The 19,659-nt window shown below is 42.1% G+C and overlaps 2 protein-coding genes across 5 annotated transcripts in view; one reads left to right on the forward strand and one right to left on the reverse strand.

Annotated features, from left to right (window-relative positions):
* CCDC197 (coiled-coil domain containing 197) overlaps positions 1-12,900 on the reverse strand; it is a 45,769-nt gene extending 32,869 nt beyond the window's left edge. The window contains exons 1-2 of one of the 2 annotated variants that reach the window (XM_039537007.1): positions 12,875-12,898; positions 11,849-11,974 (exon numbers count right to left, since the gene is read on the reverse strand). The gene's annotated coding sequence lies outside the window, so the exon portion shown is untranslated. Of the gene's footprint in view, positions 1-11,848; positions 11,975-12,874 lie in introns of both variants that reach the window. The other variant, XM_039537009.1, reaches the window with a different exon arrangement.
* A 749-nt stretch (positions 12,901-13,649) lies between these two features.
* ASB2 (ankyrin repeat and SOCS box containing 2) overlaps positions 13,650-19,659 on the forward strand; it is a 39,963-nt gene continuing 33,953 nt past the window's right edge. For 2 of the 3 annotated variants that reach the window (XM_039537004.1, XM_039537006.1), the window contains exon 1: positions 13,650-13,972. The gene's annotated coding sequence lies outside the window, so the exon portion shown is untranslated. Of the gene's footprint in view, positions 13,973-18,898; positions 18,910-19,659 lie in introns of those variants that run through there. The other variant, XM_039537005.1, reaches the window with a different exon arrangement.

The raw sequence follows: 19,659 nt of genomic DNA on the forward strand, positions 1-19,659 counted from the left end.
AGTTGATACTGGACTAAGACTTGGGCACTGAAGTTCCCTTTCCACAGAGCAGGCTGTGGCTGTGCAAGTTTGGGAACCACCCTCGCTCCTGCCCCCACACACTGGGACCCCATCTAGGGGTAAGGAGACTCAGTCAACGTGATGTTTGGGGTTTTTTGAGGCAGCAGGCGGGGGGGTTTCTGAGATGGGTACAGTGCTTCTAATCTGGATGATGATTTTTGTCAAGAGGACACCTGTACAATTCATACTAGGCTGTGACCCACCAACTCATGACATCACAACCGCACACAACCATAAGATCATATATTTTGCACAATATCCATCAACCTTTGTTGAATTCAAACCATCAACCTCTGTGGTTAAAGGCTCCATCTCCTATTCCCTTGATCTCCTGCACGATTCTTTTTTAAACCACGAGGAGCCTGAAATCTATTGTTTTTCTCTTACTAGATCCAGTTTGTAGTCTGGATTTAAAAAAAAAAAAAATACAGAAAATGTCACTAGAACATCACATGACTAGTCAGTGTATGTCATTTGTATATTGTGTTATGTAAGATTTTAAACATAGTTTCCAAAGCCCTTTGGAAGAAGCTGTGAGACTCTCTCTTAAATACTTTCTGGGTCCAAAGACACTGGGCTAGATCTTCAGCTTGGGTAAATAGGAATAGTTGAATTGAAATGAATGGAGAGAAGCTCTTTTAAATCAACATAGGAACTGGCTCAATAATTCTGACAAACACTTCTAATGATAAAGGGATACATTCTCTGGTCCACTCCATACACTTTACATCATATAAGTGTGCATAGTGCAAGTTGACTAAAAGCACCTGGAAATAGATAGTGACAAATTCTACCTGGGCAGGGGAATTCTCCACCAACAGAAAGCTGGCAGAGGTGGTTCCTGGGCCAGTTGTCATTCCAATGTGACTACTCTTCTGCCACTTTAACTTGTGCTGGGCAGCTCAGGATCCTGGAACCAACATCCTCCACTGCATCCAAGCAGAACTCAGGTGAGGTGAAGAATCTGTTCCAAGAAACTGTGGGGGGGGATCTAAAAATAGAAAATACCTATTTCCTTCATCACTTTTGTCACTTTGCTCAGAAAAAAACTGCCTGTCAATGGTTAGGGGGCTATTCTTATTTTGAGTATTTATGTATGTAACTTCTAGTTAATCAAAAGGAGACTAGTTTTATTTCCATTGATCTTCTATGCACTCTGTAGAGCAAATATTGTTCAGTTACTGTAGTGCAACCCCACTAATTTCACAGGAGCTGCACTAATGTAACTGAAAGCAAAATTTGGCCCTAATGGTCTGTAACACAGGTGTGAAACCCAGCAGTGCTGGACTGATCTTTATTACTGACTCCAAGCATGTGGGATGGGTTAAGGTTACAAAAGGCAATGCTCATGTCACATGCCTGGGTTCAGTGTCCTCCAAAGGCTCCAGTGGTTTCTGTTACATCTTTTTGGTTGCTTGTTTTTTCTTTTAAATCAAAAGCAAATAGACGTGATTATGAAACATTCCAGCCCACCTAAACACTGAACCAACAACATGTTTTTATCCTGATTTAAAATATTGAGGGATTTTCTTTTTATAACAAAAGAGCTTTGGTTCTGATTATACACTGCAAAATGAAAAATGTGGATAACGTTTCACTGCTGTAACGTTAGTGGGTCTCTGTCCAGGCTGCCTCACTGAGATATTGTTAACATATTCATCATAGTCCTTGTTTGCAGGAAGTGGAGCTTTTTAGGAAGGTTTGTGATTATAAAACATAGCTACACATTTCCTCTACAGATTGAAACAAAGCATTCAGTGTTTGACTTCCAAATCATTTTATACATTATGCAATTTGTGGGCAAAGTGTGGTAAACTGGCTTAATAAATGTGATCTTGTCTCCCTCTACTGGCTGGCCTCAGCAACTGCAACATCCTGCTGCTTGTTCATAGCTTCAGGATTCAGGAATACAGTACAAGGCGGCTTGTGTTTTTTGGTGCTAAAGACCCAAGGTTCAATCCCTGCTAGTGATCATGAGATGTTTGTATACTACAATGGGTTGTTATATGTGCATGAATGAATATCCCACCTCCTCCCCATACTGTGCTGCCCAGTGCAGCAGTCTGGGAGCTGACCTTGTCTGTGAAGACCAAGGCAAAAAAAGCACAGAGTACTTCAACTTTTTCCACATCATCTGTCACTAGGTTGCCTCCCCCATTCAGTAAGGGTCCCACACTTTCCCTGACCTTCTTGTTGCTAACATACCTGTAGAAACCCTTCTTGTTACCCTTCACATCCCTTGTTAGCTGGAACGCCAATCGTGCCTTGGCCTTCCTGATTACATCCCTGCATGCTCTAGAAATATATGCCTGCGAATGGTCAACGTAAACAAAATGTCTCGCGACCTGCCTTCAGATTACCCTGATGGGTTGCGTGGCAAAGGTTGCCGACCCCTGTTCTAAATATTAGGTTGAAGAGGAGACATTCCCGGGGCAGGGGGATCATGTTTATCCCACATCTGCCTAATGTGTGGTTTCTTGCACCTTCCTCTGAAGCATCTGGTGTTGGCCAGCGTCAGAGACAGGATACTGGACTAGATGGACCTTAGGTTTGAGCCAATCTGGCAATTCTTATGTAACTGAAAAAACAGGTAATTAAACTAAGCAAGAGATAGATAGATAGATAGATAGATAGATAGATAATGCAAACATGACTAAAGTACTTAAGTTAAACAAAAACAAAAGCCATTTTTGTATGATTTAAGTGCTCATGAAAGGTGTTGTCCTGACAGCCCCAAAAAGCTAAGTCTTCTAGTATCTATAAAACAGGCACAGCATGGACAATATAAACATCCCCGCAGTGACATGGTAACGTGCTTCAGCTCTGACCTTGAAAGATCCACTCTACCTATGAGGCAGGCTTTTTTGCTGAGATCACCCAAAAGGGTCCAATTTATGCAGTTGTGATCGTTTTTGGGATGTGAGCATCTATCCATTGCTACCTAGATTGGGACCTCCAAACTTATCTCTCGTAGGGTACTGTACAGCTTTCAGATGGCAGCCACTTCCAACCAGAGCTGGGCTGGATTTGGCCTGGGAACCTGGAATCCCTATATCCAGTTTCTAATCCCTTGAAAGAAAAACTTTTCCTTTCTCAGCAGCCACGTGGAAGTTACTACATTCCACACACTGCATCACCACATTCTCTGATGTTCTTATAGCACCTCATACTCTCTTCTGCTTACACCCATAATATGTCCCAAGCATTCACCATCCAGAAGCACTATTAGATGCTGAGCTTAGGCTCATATATAGATACCACTGTGATGGGTGCCTTGGAAATACCTGGAGTAAACTGATGTACTGGGACCACTTCATACACTACTGAAACTGAGCCTTCTTTGGGACAGAGCATAGCAGCCATTCTTTACCAACTGTGCTGTAGGACACAACTGGGTTTTAGTTAGTGAAGAAAAATGAATGTATCACACACTGCAGAGGGAATGTTGGCAAGCAGAATTTATTCATCCACATTGCTTATCCCTAGTCCTGCAAAAGTGCCATGGGCTGCTTAATGGCCACAAGTGGCCAGAGATTTCGGCTTTCTTCTAAAGATCATGGGGCAGATCCTCAGCCGGTGTCAATTTCAATGAAACCAAGACAATTTACACCCGCTGCAGATCTACCCCAGTACTTCTAGGAGCAAAGGGACCCTCAGCATGAAGCAGGGCCATTGGCTAAATATTGACTTAGAAGGAACAATTTTTAAGTACCAAGATGATAGGAGTAGGTGCCTTAAAAATACCACAACTGGATAGACGGATGGTGGATGATAGAAGTGTCACCCATACTACTGTCTGTGGCATCTACGGTTGTCTATCCAATGCCAGAAGAAGAAGTGCTGACCTTGTTTACCTCATGTGTTCAGACAAGACACGGTGGTCTGTCAGCAGCAAAAATAGAAAAAAGACCCTGAGCTTATTAAAATATTAAGAGTTTGACACAAGTCAAGACATTTCAGATGAGGGTTGATACTTCGACATTAGTGTATGGTTTTGTGCCTGTTTTACTGTTGTCCATAACATGGTTTGGGTACTTTTGCCATTTGTGCAACAATCTTTTCTGTATTTGAGTTTTCCCTGCAGGGCTAAGAGGACTCTAAATACAACAAAACAAAGCTGGGAGCCAGTTGTAAACGTATTTGGGGAGCAGATTCTACTACCTTCAGTCATACCAAGTAGTACCTTACTCAGGGCTGCCGAGAGCGGGTTCGGACCCCGGTGAAAAAAATTTTGGGGGCCCCCCAGCAAGGGCGGACCAGCTAAACAGGACCGACGAAGACAGGGAAGCTGGGCCTCAGGGCCCCTTCTGGACTGCTAGGCCCCGGTAATTTGTACTGGCTTCCCCTGCCGCCATCAACCCTGACCTTACTCCACAGCTAGTCATGCTGAAATTAAGGGAACCACATGTGCAGTAATCTGCTATACAGTGTGAGCAAGGGTGGAAGAATCTGGCTATTTATAGAATAGGGATAGGAATTAAACTAAATCAAATTAAGGCCACTTGAATTCTGTATGAGGGTGTTCACACATGGGTTTAATACAGTTTAACTAACCCATTTCAAGAAAAATTAATCCAAATTAACTAAAGGTATGAATTTGATGGGCAAGCACTCTAACAGTCCTCCTGCTGGCCCCTTTCCCCTACCCAGTCATTCCACCGGTAGGTTTGGAGAGGTCAGCTGGCAGGCAGGCTTCTCTAGGAGCTCCTCTTTTCAAATGAGCTCTGGTAGCCTTTTGTCAAGTCCAGGTGCTCATTAGTCAATCACCAACGTAGTTACTTAGAAGTGGCTGAGATGGGCCAATTCTCTTTGAGCGAGCCCATATCCCCTTAAAGAAGCCATGCCCCACTGTGACAATACGAATATGTTTAAAAGAGTCCACCTGCTTCTAAATAAATGACTATGGAATGCTATTTAGTATTTATCTAAATAGGGAGAATGAATTAATATAGTAAAGAAAAAGGGGGAAGTTATGTTTTCTCAAGTTTATTGATCAATCTTGTTCCCTTGCATATTTGTGTCTCATTGTACCATCTGTTGATCATTGCAGTGGATAAAATCCAGGAGTCTGCCAAATTACGAGGTAAGCATACAGTTATTTTTAACTAAGTTAAATTTTACTCGTTCCATGGCACGTTGTGCAACAGACATACACTGGTGTCAGATGACATTCTGTCCAGACACTTATGCTAAATTTAACTCCTCTTGAGAGCTATAGGGCAAACAATTAAATGTCAGCCCTGCAAAACAAACCTGTTGCATTATGATTTGCATTTAGAAGAGAAATAAAATCCTTCATACCTTCTTATCCATAAACAAAGTAGTTGGTGCAGGATGTCTAAGCTTTCTCATTTGGACTGGACTTTAAATGATGAAATTAGACACATTTCAATTTGACTGTTCTATTCCTTTTACAGCTCTCCTCACCATAGTATGAGATCAAGTATCAGAGGGGTAGCCGTGTTAGTTTGGTTCTGTAAAAGCAGCAAAGAATCCTGTGGCACCTTATAGACTAACAGACATTTTGCAGCATGAGCGTGGGTATTCACCCACGAAAGCTCATGCTGCAAAACGTCTGTTAGTCTATACGGTGCCACAAGATTCTTTGCTGCTTTTACATAGTATGAGAGTGCCTTCCAGAAGTGCATTAAGTGACATGACTACACATCTGTCCTGCATGGGTCTCTTTTCTTCTCTCCATATTATACATACAAAGGGCCCAGTTCTGCCCTCAATAAGGCCCCAACCCAGCAGTGCCCTTAAGCATATACTTAACCTGAGCATGTGAGTAGTTCCAATTGAATTTCATGAAGCTACTCATGTGCTTACGGTAAGAACATGCTTATCAGCTTTGCTGGATTGTGACTTTAGGTGGGGGCCTCTGCTATTGACTTCAGCAAGAATTTTTTCTGACCCTTAGGAATTTTAGATCTGGTATGCAGCAGACCTATTTTCATGTCATTGAAGGAAGGGGGATGCAAGATTGACAGTAAAAAGTCACACAGTTCTACTACACACAGTGAATGGAAGAGTTGAAAACAGTACTTCCAAATCACAGCCCTAAAGAATGAGCTTTCTGTAGGATTTTTAAAACTAGTCTATAGAATTCTAGAGCAGGGGTATTGTTATACTCATGGCCTATAAACAGAGAAGGTAAATAACATCAAATACTCTTGCTTCAAGATTACAATGTAAAACTAATTCATTTCTTAGAATCCAGAACAATAACACACAGTAACCAAAAATAGAGAGAGACAAAGCAGGCTGCTCTTTAAGGCAGAAAGGCAAAGTTCAACCCACCTTTTTCTGAATTGGCTCGTTCCTGACTGAGAGACCCAGATTACACGCTTCACTTTCACAATGGAGAACTCGCCCACACTCTTAAAGTGATAGCTTGCAATTCCAACAGTTTTCAATATACCACAGGTGTGATTCTGTATTAAATTCTACAGGTTGAGTTAAAAAGACTACTGAAAGGATCACTTTCTGAGCTGTCTCCAGGTAGGTATAAATATCTCCTTATAAGATCAAAGGTACCCTACATTTTGGTTCTCAGGACTTCTGAAAACTGACTCTGCAGAGTCCGCTGCCTTATCCCTTTAGGGAAATGTCCTATAAAAATTAATAGAGAGCAAACCACAGAGTTCTATAGAAATTCTAAGGGTACCATAGAAATAGCTCAACAAACTATAAAATTTAGTAGAGACTGATACCCTTTCTGTCAATTTTTAAACTAGCCTATGGAGTTTAATAGAGAAGCATGTTCCTACTATAGCTTTCTGTAGACTGGTTTAAAAATTCGATCGAAAAATCATTCTCTGTCACATTCTGTAGGGTATCTCCATTAGGGCAGTGATTCAGAAACAGTGGCTTTGGCCATTACGTTCACTGTATGTAGTAGAATGATGTGGAACATATTGTCATTCTTGCCTTCATCCTTCCCTCTAATAATGGGTCTGCAGCAAAGGCGATCTATTTTCTTCTGTTTCTGAAAGGTCAAGGAAAAGAACAAACCTTTCAGTAGAACTCCTGCTAAATCTCATTATAAAATATAAATGATAATTGCCCAACAAAGAATAGTGATGTTTACCCACGTAAAAGGAACATGTCTTTGTTTACATCGCCATGGCGGTTTTGTTCATTGTGTATTATGATTACACATTCTCCTGTACTTTAGTCCTTTTTCACTTTGTGTCTGTGTACTTGACCTTATGATGATATTTGCAGAGAGAGGCTGAGACTGTAATAACTGCAGATTTCTCCAAGGTTTATTGGCTGTCAGGTCCAGCCTGAGTCAGTAAGCAGCTAAAATGGTGCTGAAGAACTTATATATTTGTTGTTCCCCTTGGTGCTACTATCTCCAAAGAAGTGAGGACTCCCTCCAGACTGTAACTGAGATGCAGAAAGAAGTCCCTACGCTCAGCCGCTATGCTGAACCACTGAGCCAGTGGGCTCTAAGTCACGCTAATATAAATTAGAAGCCATTCCATTCAAATTATAGGATATACACCGATTTCACATTAAGGTGAGAGGAAACTCGAGTCTTAAGACTAATATAGTCTGAGAAACCGTCTTTTTTTGGGGGAAAAAAAGCAGATTCAGCAACACCAAAGCATTTTGCAAATTCATGGCAATTTCACCAAATTACTTCTGTTGAAAAATATTTCTGAAAAAAAATCAGACCATTTCATTTTGACATTTTGGAAATAAAACTTTTGTTTTTACATTCAAAATGACTGTTGTTGTTTTTTTTTAAAGTAGCAACAAATCAAAAGTGGTTTACATCAAAATGAAACATTTCCATTTTGTCAATATAAAACATTTCATTCAACCAGCTATGAATATTTTTTTCAATTTTTTTGGAATTGCCAGTGAACTGAAAAATCACCAGCTCTAATTCTAAGTTGATTGGAGGAATTGGTGGGGTTGGACGGACTGAAGGACTTTGCAGCATCAGGGCCTTAGATAGCAGTGCCACCAAGAAATAATATATGCTGTAGACATCGCACCTTAGCAATTACCCACGCCCTGGCATATTTGATATCACACATTTTTTATTAGTGTCATAGAATTTAAGGCCATAAGGGACTACCAGATCATTTAGTCTGACCTCCTGTACATCACAGCTACCAACACCATCCAGCACCCACACACTAAAGTGCTGCTGGCTTATTGCCACCATCATCTAAGCATGACCAAAGCAATCACTTCTAAGCCCATTCTTGCTAGGAGAAAGAAATTGAAACCTTCTTCATCTATTGAAATTCTTGTCCCCTTGCTAGTTGGATGGAGTTTTAGTAGCAGCATGTGTGTGTGTAGAGACAGAGAAGAATGGAATGGAAGCCATGGAAGCCAGGAACTCCTGAGTTCTAGTCCTAGCGCTAACACTGATTCCTTCTGTGGCTCTGTCCTTCATCCTTCCTTTCCCCCAGCTACAATGCTGAGCTAATAACAGTCTTCTTTCTCTGTTGTTAGGGTCCATCAGTGCAAAGCACTGCATAAACACTGAGTATATGTGTTTCTCCTCTTTCACCATTGCACTTCAGTGTACAGTATTTTGTTGGTTGACATTTTTTGCTACTATAACTCTAAATGTGAAAATTGAAATGTGAGGTGTAAACAATGTTTTTAAATTAAGAATTTGGTTACAAGGTGTGTAAGTGCTGAGGAATCAAATAGAAGGCAGGTATTTGCCAGATGGTATAAAATAAAAAGGCATCTAAAACAAAATGTAGGTCTATTGAAAATCATTTGCTTTTTCTTTGGAAAGGATCAGGGTTGGTGGGTGAGTGTGGGGTAGGAGAGATGCATTGGAGTTTGCTGGTTATCTTTGAGAGTATGATGGTAGTGAAATACTGCAGGCACACCAAATATCAATCAATAGTGGAATCCCGCTCCCCATTGAAACCAATGGGAGTTGTGACATTGACATCAATGGGAGCAGGAATTGGCACCAGATTTTGATAAAGATGACTGTAAAATATGAGAATGCACGTATTACACATTTTCCTCAGTGAATAACATCCATAATGCACTGCACCTAAAGACTAAGCCAAAGCTTAGAAGAGCTCCATGTTACCCATGAACGGTGTCACGCTCCAGATAACCAATCGAATATCACCGTGGACTATGGCTGAGAAGTTATTGTAGTAAATGCTGTGACTAAATTTGCCATAAGAAATTCAGGTCAGGCAGAAAACCTAATTAAACAGCGGCTCTGCAAATGCATAATGTAAGAGATCCCATTATCTGGATCTTCTTGCATCTCATATTTCCTGTGACTTTTCAGCGCCCACTTTCTGCATTTGCTAGAGAACTACCATGTCTGAAGGCCGGCTGAAATGAAGTGGTTACGTTCCCTATTGGAATTACAGTATCCATCAGGGACAGTTAGTCTGTTGCATCTATTCAATAACGTTCTTGCTTTCTCGATGGTGCCCGAATTCACCTGAACCAAACTCTTGAGTGTAGCAGAGTTTAGGCACCATTAATACCATTCCACAACTGAAAGGATAACGTACATGATGTGTTCATACTCATTTGCACATGAAGATTTCTAATCATAAGACAGCAAAAATATTTCTATTTGCTGACTTTGTACATAGAATCAGTTGAAAAAAATGCTTTTCAGTCTCACTGGCTTGCATGCACGAATTTGGTTTCTGCACCAGTCTTAGCTGCATCCACAATAGTGGATCCTGATGAGAAACAAGGCCTAAGGGAACTGAAGAGCTGGTTAGTTAAAACAAGGGGAAGGCGAGCTTGCAAGCAAATCTAAAGTTGAAGCAAAGGTTAAAGTGGCATTTAGAAACTACTGCTGGCTACTTTTGAGGAAGTAAGAAGAGGAACCTGCTTTTTTTTATTTACCAAGTTTTCACAGGGTCTCCTCTCTTCCTCTTTCCTCAAACTCAGCTCCCCCTTTATGCACCCCATTCATGAGACCCTAATCCACTTCCCATAGCCAGCATGAGCTGGTTTATGATACTGTTTTCCTGTGTAAAGAGAAAACAAACAGATATTAACGTGCAGCATCCGAGTCTGAAAGCATTCCCAGAAAATGACATCGCTTTATGTACTTAGTTTTCCTGGTGACATTTTGTAATCTCTTGGAATTAAGCATTAAATTAAGATGCACAACTGGATGTGTCTTTAGGAAAAGTATTAACATATTTTCTACAGTCATGATTATTATTATGCTTTGAATGTGTTGTAGCAGACTTACAGCTTTGCTTTATTGAAAAATAAATAAAATTTATTTCTGTACATTCATACTTCAGCAACTAATACTTTGAACTTCCAGAGGAGCTTCTTCCAAGGATACAAAAACAGTTTTTCCTCAGGTAAATAGTCCTATTGGCTTCACATCAGTGAGATGTCAGGACTGAGCCCTAGACACCCTTATGAGGTAAGTAAGAGCCATTGTTTCCATTTTGCAAGTAGGGAAACTGAAGCATAGAGAACTTAAGTGACTGCACAAGGCTTCAAAGAGAGTCAGTAGTATTTGGGAATAGGACCCAGATGTCCTGCTTCATTATAGGAAAACTCTCAGGAACTACCATACCAGATCAAACAATGGTCCACATACTCCAGTATCCTGCCCTCAGCAATCAACTGAACTGGGTGCTTTTAAGGAAAGCAAATACCCTTTATACAACTGTGAATATCTGCACAGGCTGCAGAGTTCTTTCATTTATGAATATTTATGAATATTTATCCAGGATGCAAAATGAGGACTCCTATTTTGTGTACAGGGTGGTTCTAGTGATAGCAGGAAAGGTCACTAATGACAAACTGCAGCAAAATTGCATTACTCAATGTATGCTGGTCAATGGAGCCTAACAGGAAGACCTAAATGCTACATTAAAAAATAACCTACATTCTTACATACTATTAGACCCATTTTCAAAGCCATTGTTCCTGCCACTGTTCTGCAAGAGGGTTCTCTCAGAAAGTTCTAACAGCTGCCAGTTTTGGCCTGTCTCTTGGGCAATGGAGCTATGAGTCCCACTGCCCTGTCCCTCATGAACCCACCTGGGAGGACGCTAAGTGTTCTTTCCAATAGTGCCATTGGCCGACAAGTTCCACAGGCCCCCTGGGATCTGTATGGATCAAAGCGAATCAGTGGCAGTTCACAACCAGCTGTTGAGAGCCCTGTACTTCTGCACCAGCTCTGTATCCCTGGTGGCTCATCCTTCCTGCATTCCAAGGCAGCACAGCTCTGATGGGGGATGATACATGTCCTACTCTGCCTTGCGCCACCTCTATCCCCCTTCCCACTGCCTCGCAGATCCCAGGACACACAGTGCATCCCTGCATCCTATGCATGCCCTGTTTATGCAGAAAGAAGACACTGGCACATGGAAAGTCCTTTCCTCATGTGGACCTTGAGACCAGAATCTGGCCCCAATGCCGTTTTCTAATTAAATGCTCCATCCTGCAAGGTACTGAGCACTCTGGCCCCAACTCAGCCAAGCACTTAGGCACGAGCTTGACTAAGTGCATGATTAGTTTCATTGAACTCAGTGGAACTCCATGCAGCCAAGTAGATCTGATGGCAGGGTTAAAGCCTGAGAAACAAGCAGCAGGCCTGTCTTATAAGGGTAAAGAAAAAGAAGGGAAAGAGCTCTACATGTTAAATGAACAGTGGTTATAATTAAAACCGACTCAGAGAAGGTTTTAGGTTATATTTAAAAGTGATGAAGGGATTGCTGAGATGATCGTCAAAGGTGTGCAAGGTTCACACCCTAGGGTGTCACTGCAGCAATTGCTCCTTTGACTGCCAGCATACCTTAAATGTGGACTGAAAGAAGAATTCCTCTGACATCACACAGTCATGAAGGGCAGAACATTCACCGATAGCAGTTTAGAGGGAAGATGCCTGACGTGATGGCCATCCATGTCACACCTGAGCAAGCTGGTCAAGGAGAAGGAACAAAGAAGTGGTAACTCTGATGCAGAAAGCATCTAAAAGAAGATCAGATGGACTGAAAGTAACTGGATAGATGAGGCAATATTACTAGGGTGGCTCCATCTAAGGCCACCTTGCTGTGCATCAGCATGATGGGTATTTGTGCTCTGCCACTAGGCTGAGGCTCAACAAGGTGTTGACAAATGGAGGAAAGGGCCACCCACATGAGCTTGCCCTCCAGTTCACTAGTGGGACCAACATGGTAAGTGCTAGAAGAAGGAGTGTCAGTATCAGCTGATTTCATATCATGCCTTTTCTAGTCATTGCAGTTGGGCATCTTCTGGGCAAATGACTAGTTACCCTCCTTGGCCTCAGGCAAGTGGTATTTTTCTTCTTCCAGCCAACCTACCAATGTTAATTCATTTACACATGTTGTTACACAACCCACTGTCCTAGAGCAGCCCTTTGTAACATAGTGGCACCTTTACCTCAGTTTCCCCTTGGTCTTCTACAACTCCACTCAACTATCAATGCCTTCCAGGCTACTTCAGTGACTTAGGCCTCTGATAAAATCACATTTAGTCCCACCTCTTCTGGGGTACCAATGTTCCCAGGCCTTACACTCAGGCCTGCAAATATTTCTTCCTCCTCTGTATCAGGACACAAAGCATTCCTTCTTCCTCTCGACTGCAGGGGTCCTGTACAGCCCTCTCAGTGGGGTCTGTGAACAGTCTTTTCCCTCCATAGCTGGAGGGGTCCACAAGAGGCCCAGGTAAACTTTAGGCCTTCTGAATGGTCTCTGGCCCTAGGCTCACTTAGGCTCCTTCCCCAGGCCCTTGCCAGAAGAAACCTAACAGCCACACCTGTTTTGCCTCAGGTCTTCCAGTGAAAAGACTCCCTGCTTACCTCTGGATCTCTTTTTCAGCCATCCCTCAGGTAGGAGCATTCATTCTCCACTCCTCCCTAGTCAGCCTCCTACTGGTGAGTTTTCTTCCTTTCAAGGCCCACATCCTACCCAGGTGTGGCAGGGTGGGTCTAACAGAATGAGACTGACTGGCCTTAGGTTTCCCAGGCCTTAAAGGAGCAGGTCACCCTGTCACCCATGCCTAGTTGTTTTCAGTCCATCTGCTATTCTTTTAGACTCACCTGGATCAATATTATCTGCTCCTTGAGCAACTTGCTCTAAAGGCCATCATGAGGTGTATGGCCACCATGGCACATACACTGGCCTTAAGCTGTCTAGGTGATGGGGCTTTCCTTCATGTTCACATGCTATTTAGAGCAGTTCTTTCTCTATAGTATATGTTTATGGAATACTGTGTGGGATTTGTTTCACAAGTGCTTTTGTAATATATTGGAAGTTCTAAAGACTTGGGCTCCATAAATTCTAGTAGTCTTAAAATACGTTAACTACTGTAAAACCTCAGCAAGCACCCACTGTCATGTTTGCCCTATTCTGTTTATGCAGCAGCAGCTGCAGCAAAAGCAGGTACAGTAGAAAATCTGCCTGCAGCTTTCCCCAAAAATAAATGAAACCCTCCAGCACCACATACTTTATATCAAAAATACACTGCAATTTCTTTTTTTCCTTTAAGTTTCAGAAACATATCCATATATGGTCTACTTGTCAAGGACAATAAATAATGATATAATAGAAAGGTCAACCTTGTGTCATTTAGCTACAGGATGCTTGATGAAGTGACGTTCTACAAATTAAAGCAACAAAGAAGAACTTTAGGATGGGTAAAAGTTTCTCCAGTGCATCTTCAAGCAGGAAATCTGAGATTCAGAACAACTTATATTTTGGCTGGTAATCGTTGATCATGGGGTGATCCAGAAATAAACTACAGGCTTCAAAGTGAGAGCATTTCAAAGCTGCCCTGCAGTAGATCAGCGCACCCAAGGAAAGGCAAGAGATGAATATTAACGGGGATTTTCTGTACTGAGACTTACCCAAGGAGAGAAGTCTTTGCAGCATTATTGTTTTGTTTCAGAAACCATCAGGTAATGCAACTATGCATGCTTTAAATTTACTTATCTTATGCAGAATCTATTAATTTGTTACGGTTTGTGAAAATACTTACTCCTATAATATTTTATAAACTAACCAAGCCTTTTTAAAAAATGCTTATCAGTTAAATTTAATTTGGAAATGGTTGGAAAGAGTCATAGCGGCATGGTTTATTTACTTTTCCTTTACACGGAGAATGTGCACTTGGAATGTTTGCATGTCTTGTTTCTAAGGCACATGGAAAAAGAGTTGCTGCTGCTGTTATGACATATTTAAAGTACCGTAAAGTGCATGCAGTGTACCACGTATAGAGTAACTAGCAAAATGATATTAGCAAATGGTTCCCTTTATTTATATCTTTGAAGTTGTTATTGCAGTTAACTCTGTACCGATGGATCCAATTCGGTAAGAAATAAACCCTTTGCATCAAAGAGTTTGTGCAGAATCATGATTTGCTGGCATTGTGAGATGTGCCAATCTTACTTCATAAACAGTTAGACATGTTCTGACAGCTGGGGCTGGAATGGATTTGTTTACTTGGAAAGTTCCATCTGGAAGCCTATAGTTGCTTTATTCAGCATCGTGCTATAACTTGACCGGCTTGCATCAACCGTTATTGCAAAAATATATTTGGCTGCTGCTGCTGACCTACATTATTTGTTTTCCCTCTAAACATGGTAAAGTGGAATGTTTTCAAATGTAAAATCTTTTCATTGTTTAAAAAGCCCATGATATTCTTAGCAGTAAACTGCCATAATTTACGTGGAAAATTGTAGAAGTTTGACTGGCAACTTACCCCCCAAAATAATAAAAATAAGCCAGATCCTCAACCGGTGTAAATCAGCATAGCTCCATAGACTTTAACCCCATGTGAGGATCTGGCCCAAAACATGAAGACCTAAAGGCACAAGTTATGGCCTTGACCCTGCAAAAGACTGAAGCACATACGTAACTGTGCACATCTGAGCAATCCTGTTAACTTTATATGTAAAGTTAAGTATGTGTGGAAGTGTTTGCTGAATTGGGGCCTTAAAAAAAAGGGAAAAGAAATAGTAAACCAAGGAAATCCCACTTAACTCTTTTTCACTTGGAGTCTCTTAATTTTGTTGTTGTTGTCAGCGTGGTCAATGCTGTTTAATGAAGCATAAACCATAGAAACTGAAGTTCTGTATCCGCCTACAAGTTGAGCACTGCTCCTTTAATGACCTCTTCATTATCCTTGACCTACTATCACCTTCTCTAACAGTAAGCTGCAGTGTTGCTTCCCTGAGTCTTTTGAACAGGGACAGGCAGTCTGGATACATTATGTTTTATGGAATGTGCATTCAGAGGTGACTTGTTGTTTCATATAAATTGTCATATTTAGTCACTAATTGTACTGAACTGTGGTTCAAGAAGTTAAGGACCAATTTTTTATTCCCTATACTAATATTATTGATTTGCATTGGGTAGTGGCTGGAGGACCCACTCAGGGATCAGGGCCCCATTTTGCCAGCCACTACGCACACACACGACAAAAAGGAGGACTCTGCTACAAAGAGCATACAGTTCTATAACAATAACAACAAATGTCCATGGTTTTTACCACAGAGGCAGATGGTGAGTCTTTACTCACGTTGGTGAGCAGCTACTCACATGAGTAGCAACCTTGATTTCAGTGGGACTACTCATATGTAACTGCTCACTAATGCGAGGAAGGAAGTCATGACCCGGCCTACAATGTTAGCACTTCATTCCTTACCATGTCCTTTTGTCTCTGCATTTGCTTAACAAATCCATGTACATTATGGGTCTGCTCTTCTATGCATTACTTAGACAAACTTTCATTGAAGTCAATCCAATAAAAAGAAGAATACTTAGCAAGGGGGAGCTTTGCCTGTGCTGAAAGTGCAGGAGCAGACCCTATGTGGCAATGGCTGTGAATTCAAACCCAGGAGGATCTTGTTAGTCTGAGATATTAAATTATAGAACAGTCAGCAAAATAGTACAGTGTAAGAAGAGATCAGTAATACAGCAATTCAGAATAGAGGCAAAGGGTTTGGTAATGAATAGTGATGGGCAAAATGCCTCAATGTTTAGGTTCTGTTCCTATCAGGCACAATAGGTTCAGTCTAACTGTGTGAGAACAGGCCCTTGTGAGATTCCCAGTATTGCCTGGGAATTCAGGGGACATTCAGAAGTTCAAATCCAAATAAAATGCAGTCATTTTAACAGTTAAACCAGTATTTTTAAACCTACAAGCAAGATTCATTTTCAATATGAGGAGATGATTTGAGCTGATTCTTACTTTAACTAAACTGGTTCACCCATTCCTAGTCACAAAGAGTTTTGGTGGCACTAATTTCCCTTGCAGTGGATGGAGAATATTCAGTTTATAGTATATTAATCCAGGGGCATTCATAAGGTCATTTTGGTAGCTCACCACTAGGTAAAGGTAATAATTGGAGATATACTGATCTCCTAGAACCAGAAAGGACCTTGAAAGGTCATTGAGTCTAGTCCCCTGCCTTCACTAGCAGGACCAATTTTTGGCCCAGATCCCTATGTGGCCTTCTCAAGGATTGAACTCACAACCCTGGGTTTAATAGGCCAATGCTCAAACCACTGAGCTATCTCTCCCCCTAAATTAATGCAGCTTAGCTACATATCAGAAAAGCATTGTGAGAGGGAACAGTAACTTACCAGCAATTGTGCAGCAGTAGACTGCAGGTTGGCCAGGCGCTCCGGTCGGTACAAAGAGAGAGGCAGGCATGCTTCTTGCCTCAGCAGACTTAGTTCAGATGCACAATACACCTGTCGCCCAGTCTCAAAATGGAGCAGTTTTGTTTTCTATCTTTGGTGGATTCTTGCTTAACTAGCTCTCAGGAGAAGTGTGTGTCCAGGCAGGATTTGGATGCAAGTGGTCATTTGCTGGTGCACAAAACAGGGAGACTGTTCTAAGCATAAGGCATGCCATGGGAGCAGGCACATGGGCCAAGATTTTCAAAACTGGGGATGCCTCAAAGTTAGTCAGGTTTGCAATTAGACACTCACTGAGGTGCCTACATAAGGACAATAGTAATCTAACATGAGGCACCTGTGCCTGAAACCCTTTGCAACAGACAGGAGCTTGAGAAGGGTGCAAAGGGGGCAGTAGATGGAAGGGTTGGGCCAGTTTGAGCAATGGGAGCCAGAGGGAGAGGAAGAAGATAAAAGAGGAGGAGTGGAGTTATGTGGAGTTATGCTGAGTGGAGTTATGCAGAGACTTCTGGGCCCAAACCCTACCCATAGGCAGTGGGCCAGAAGGCCTCTGACACAGCTGAACTGGCATGATTCCACTACATGGGGAAATCAGCATGTATACACAGCAGATCATGCACACTCTTTGTGCCAGAGCTAACTCTCTGGGGGCAGGATGGCAACAGGCAGCATTTGTGGCAGGCTGGGGTTGGAACATCCAATGCTATGATGATTCTCACAAAAGAGGCATGATATGGAGTCTATTCCAACCCTTATGCTGGAGTTGAATGGAAAAAAAGGATTCCTCCCCACCTCCTCCTCTGAAGCGCCCCAGCATCTAGTCAAGTTATTTAGAGCTGGGCCATGGTTACTTTGGGATTGTTTGTTGTTATTTATTTGTTTAGCAAGGACAATATAACTCGTGTCTAATGACGCAGGATCAAAAGCGCCTACTTGTTTGGTTATGATGACACCTCTGCTTTACAATGCAGTTGTCCAGTGAAAATGTGACCTCACTGTCAGAGCCCTGGATATGCGTGAAAATAGAGACCTATTAGCAGAGAATGGGTGAGAATCAGATCTGGACTCTCATCGATAAGGAATCAGAATGTCACGACTTTCTGTTACTTCGAGCCTGTCTGAAAATCCCTAGAAGTCAGGAATTTGGCTTTGGCTCCCTCATCCTTGGTCCTGAGAGGTAGATGAGAGAAACATGACTTACTAGTAAAAAAACTCTATTTTGGGCCCCACACCATTTCTCTCTGCAGGATGAGTCAGCGGTTGGAGCCGCTGCCAACGCTGTTGTTTCTGCACTCGCTGGGACTCTTGTCATAATATTTAGATAAGGGGAGAGCATCTAAATGGATTTTTTTGCAAGTGGGTGGGATTGCTTAAGAGAGAAAATAAGAGTCCTCCCAAAATTCATGATCCTATATACCCCCCATTACACACTCTGCAGGTGATGAAACAAAAGAAAAAGGGGGAGAGGGACACTAAGAAATTACCTTCCTGTCTAGGTTGTATGAGGCTTTCTATCATACAAAATGCCATCCAGCTACTTTGTCATGTGCAGTCAGACAATGCGGTATCCATACATCCACAGCACACGGACACCAGCTGCCAAGCAAGTACAGTGGATGATGGAGTGTAAAACAGAAGAGCAACATGTCAGGAGTTCAACCAGCACAGGGGCAAACAGAGTCATTGGGGGAAGGTCTGTGTCATGGTACTTGGCTTGTGTGTAGCACTAATGTTAAAGCATGGATAGGTAACGGAATGGCTGAGAAGGGAGGAAGGGCCACTGTGGCTCTGTTCCTGGAGCTATCAGCTGTTTAGTGGCTTGGCACAGATCCCTTGGATGCACAGAGGTCATAACACTGGCCTAAGGCTGTCACTGCCTGCGTGCCAGCTATCACTGAAGACAATAATCAAATATCAGCCTTGTGAGATCTGGCCTAAAACAGAGTTGAAGAACTTCAAGCTTCCAACCTTTTACTTAGACAACTGTTTTGGGGTACAGCTTACATATTGTATCCCTTAATAGTCAGACTACCACTCCCAGCCTGATCTAATACATACAACATCAAGGGTGACTCTCCACCCTTAACTTTCCCTCTTTTGCTTCTGTGGTGCTTGGAGTCTGAGATCAGTGCAGGCAGTAATCACATGTGTTGCTTTGGAACGTTGCACAGCAGGATAAATGAGAATAAAGGTGAGTCCTTAAATCCACATTTCCTTGCTTTTGTAGGTTTTACTCAGGCTCTTAAATTTTCTTTAAATGCTTCAAAGACAGTTCCACTGATTTTTTTTAATGGTAATCAGAGAAAACATCCTACCTCTCAATGGAAATATGAATGGAGACTGTCTTCATGGGCTTGACACAGCCGTCTACCACTGTAAAATCGAGTATCAGAGCTGTCTCCTCTGCCCTACAGACAAGGTCTGTAAAGGTTGTTTAGAGCAGTGGTAACATATTGTAGCTGGAACATGAGATTCTCTAAGCTCCTGGGCCCATAGTGATATGCCTCTGTGCCTGGCTCTGATGCACCACTGCTGCTCACGTTCCATGCATCTGTACTTGCCATAACCCCTACCAGTGGGTTATGTTCTCCACTAGCTGCAGTCTAATGATCCAGATTGCAAAATGGAGAGTGCACAGTTACACAGGGGGCTGGCAGAGCAGAGTTCTTGTCCTAGTAAATTGGCACAGAAACCTAGAGTGATTGGGAATGAATGGTGGTCTAGAGCAACAAAAGGTTATATATCAGAGGGGTAGCTGTGTTAGTCTGTATCCACAAAAACAATGAGGAGTCTGGTGGCACCTTAAAGACTAACAAATTTGTTAGTCTTTAAGGTGCCACTGGACTCCTCGTTGTTTTTTTAAAAGGTTATATGGCTCCCTACAGAGTGTGTGTGAGAGAGAGACTCTGGGGCGAGAGGGGGGGCATTTTCCAGTGTGCTT

The sequence above is a fragment of the Mauremys reevesii genome, linkage group 4, assembly GCF_016161935.1.
Source record: "Mauremys reevesii isolate NIE-2019 linkage group 4, ASM1616193v1, whole genome shotgun sequence".
NCBI classification, from domain to species: Eukaryota; Metazoa; Chordata; order Testudines; family Geoemydidae; genus Mauremys; species Mauremys reevesii.